The sequence below is a fragment of the Macaca fascicularis genome, chromosome 4, assembly GCF_037993035.2.
Source record: "Macaca fascicularis isolate 582-1 chromosome 4, T2T-MFA8v1.1".
Lineage (NCBI taxonomy): Eukaryota > Metazoa > Chordata > Mammalia > Primates > Cercopithecidae > Macaca > Macaca fascicularis.
In genome coordinates this window covers 89,369,782-89,372,654 of record NC_088378.1, presented here as the reverse complement: position 1 = coordinate 89,372,654, position 2,873 = coordinate 89,369,782, and the positions used below count along the sequence as shown (strand labels likewise).

Here is a 2,873-nt window from a genome sequence, read left to right as displayed (position 1 = left end):
ATTATTGGCTAGGTTATTATTGGTGCATAAAAATACTACTTATTTTTGTACATTAATTTTTTATCCTGAAACTTTACTGAATTCATTCATCAAGTCCAAAAGTTTTTTGGTGGAGTCCTTAGATGTTTCAAGCTATAAGATTATATCATCGGCGAACAGGGATAATTTGACTTCCTAATTTCCAATTTGGGTGCCTTTTATTTCTTTCTTTTGCCTAATTGCTTATCTAAGTACTTCCAGTACTATGTTGAGTAAGAGTGGGTGTCCTTGTCTTGTTCCAGTTCTTAGAGAAAATGCCTTCAACTTTCTGTCTTTCAGTATGATGTTAGCTGTGGTTTTGTGATATATAGCCTTTAATATCTTGAGGTATGTTCATTCTATTCCTAGTTTGTTGAGGGTATTTATTATAAATGTATGTTGAGTTTTATCATATGCTTTTTATGCATCTATTGAGATGATCATATTGAGATGTATTACATTTGTTTATTTGCATATGTATAACTATCCTTGCATCCATAATATAAAACCCACTTGATTGTAGTGTATTATCCTCTTGATGTGCTATTGGATTTAGTTTGCTAGTATTTTGTTGAATATTTATGCATCTATATTTATCAGGGATATTGGTCTGGAGTTTTTTTTTTTGTTGCTGTTGTGTCCTTGTCTGGTTTTGGCATAGGTATCAATTGTAATGTCTCCTTTTTCGTCTCTGGTTTTGTTTATTTGGGTCTTCTCTCCTCTTTTCTTGGGTAGTCTTTGCTTATTCTTTCTTCCTCTTTTTTATTTTTTGTCTCACTTGATTTTTTTTCAAAAGATTTGGTTTTTTTTTTTTTTGGAATCAACCTAAATTCTCATCAATGGTAGACTGGATAAAGAAAATGTGGTACATTCTCCGCTCCTTCTAGGATCTCTGCCTGGTTCGGGCCACCTGCCTCCACTCCTGCATCCACCATGTCCATCAGGGTGACCCAGAAGTCCTACAAAGTGTCCACCTCTGGCCCCCGGGCCTTCAGCAGCGGCTCCTACACGAGTGGGCCCGGTGCCTTCATCAGCTCCTCGAGCTTCTCCCGCGTGGGAGGCAGCAGCTTTCGGGGTGGCCTGGGCGGCGGCTATGGTGGGGCTAGCGGCGTGGGAGGCATCACTGCAGTCACGGTCAACCAGAGCCTGCTGAGCCCCCTTAACCTGGAGGTGGACCCCAACATCCAGGCCGTGCGCACCCAGGAGAAGGATCAGATCAAGACCCTTAACAACAAGTTTGCCTCCTTCATCGACAAGGTACGGTTCCTGGAGCAGCCGAACAAGATGCTGGAGACCAGGTGGAGCCTCCTGCAGCAGCAGAAGGCGGCTCGGAGCAACATGGACAACATGTTCGAGAGTTACATCAACAACTTTAGGCGGCAGCTGGAGACTCTGGGCCAGGAGAAGCTGAAGCTGGAGGCGGAGCTTGGCAACATGCACGGGCTGGTGGAGAACTTCAAGAACAAGTATGAGGATGAGATCAATAAGCGTACAGAGATGGAGAATGAATTTGTCCTCATCAAGAAGGATGTGGATGAAGCTTACATGAACAAGGTAGAGATGGAGTCTTGCCTGGAAGGGCTGACTGATGAGATCAACTTCCTCAGGCAGCTGTATGAAGAGGAGATCCAGGAGCTGCAGTCCCAGATCTGGGACACATCTGTGGTGCTGTCCATGCACAACAGCCGCTCCCTGGACATGGACAGCATCATTGCTGAGGTCAAGGCACAGTACAAGGAGATCGCCAACCGCAGCCGGGCTGAGGCTGAGAGCATGTACCAGATCAAGTATGAGGAGCTGCAGAGCCTGGCTGCGAAGCACGGGGATGACCTGCGGTGCACCAAGACTGAGATCTCCGAGATGAACCGGAACATCAGCCGGCTCCATGCTGAGATTGAGGGCCTCAAAGGCCAGAGGGCTTCCCTGGAGGCGGCTATTGCAGATGCTGAGCAGCGTGGAGAGCTGGCCATTAAGGATGCCAACGCCAAGTTGTCCGAGCTGGAGGCCGCCCTGCAGCGGGCCAAGCAAGACATGGCACGGCAGCTGCGTGAGTACCAGGAGCTGGTGAACGTCAAGCTGGCCCTGTACATCGAGATCGCCACCTACAGGAAGCTGCTGGAGGGAGAAGAGAGCCGGCTGGAGTCTGGGATGCAGAACATGAGTCTTCATATGAAGACCACCAGCGGCTATGCAGGTGGTCTGAGCTCCGCCTATGGGGGCCTCACAAGCCCGGGCCTCAGCTACGGCGTGGGCTCCAGCTTTGGCTCTGGTGCGGGCTCCAGCTCCTTCAGACGCACCAGCTCCTCCAGGGCCATGGTTGTGAAGAAGATCAAGACACGCAATGGGAAGCTTGTGTCCGAGTCCTCTGACCTCCTGCCCAAGTGAACAGCTGCGGCAGCCCCTCCCAGCCTACCCCTCCTGTGCTGCCCCAGAGCCTGGGAGGGAGACCGCTATGTAGGGTACCACTGGGAACAGGAGACCCACCTGAGGGCCCTCAGCCCACGCACAGGGGAGTTTACTACGTGGGGACTCCCCTTGCCCATGCCTCCAGCTATAAAACAATTCAATTGCTTCTTTTTTTGGTTCAAAATAAAACCTCAGCTAGCGCTGCCAAAAAAAAAAAAAAAGAAAAAAAAAAAGAAAATGTGGTACATATATACCACAGAATACTATGCATTTACAAAAAGGAATAAAATCATGTCCTTTGCAGCAGCATGGATAAAGCTGGAGGCCATTATCCTAAGCAAAGTAACACAGGAACAGAAAACAAAATACTGCATGTTCTCACTTTTATAAGTGGGATAAATATTGAGTACACATGGGCATGAAGAAGGGAACAAAAGACACAGGTCTAC

General features: G+C 47.9%; 1 pseudogene; it reads left to right on the top strand.

The window, feature by feature from the left end:
• Window positions 1–780: 780 nt before the first annotated feature.
• LOC102142476 (keratin, type II cytoskeletal 8 pseudogene) lies at window positions 781–2,659 on the top strand (annotated as a pseudogene).
• Window positions 2,660–2,873: the final 214 nt, after the last annotated feature.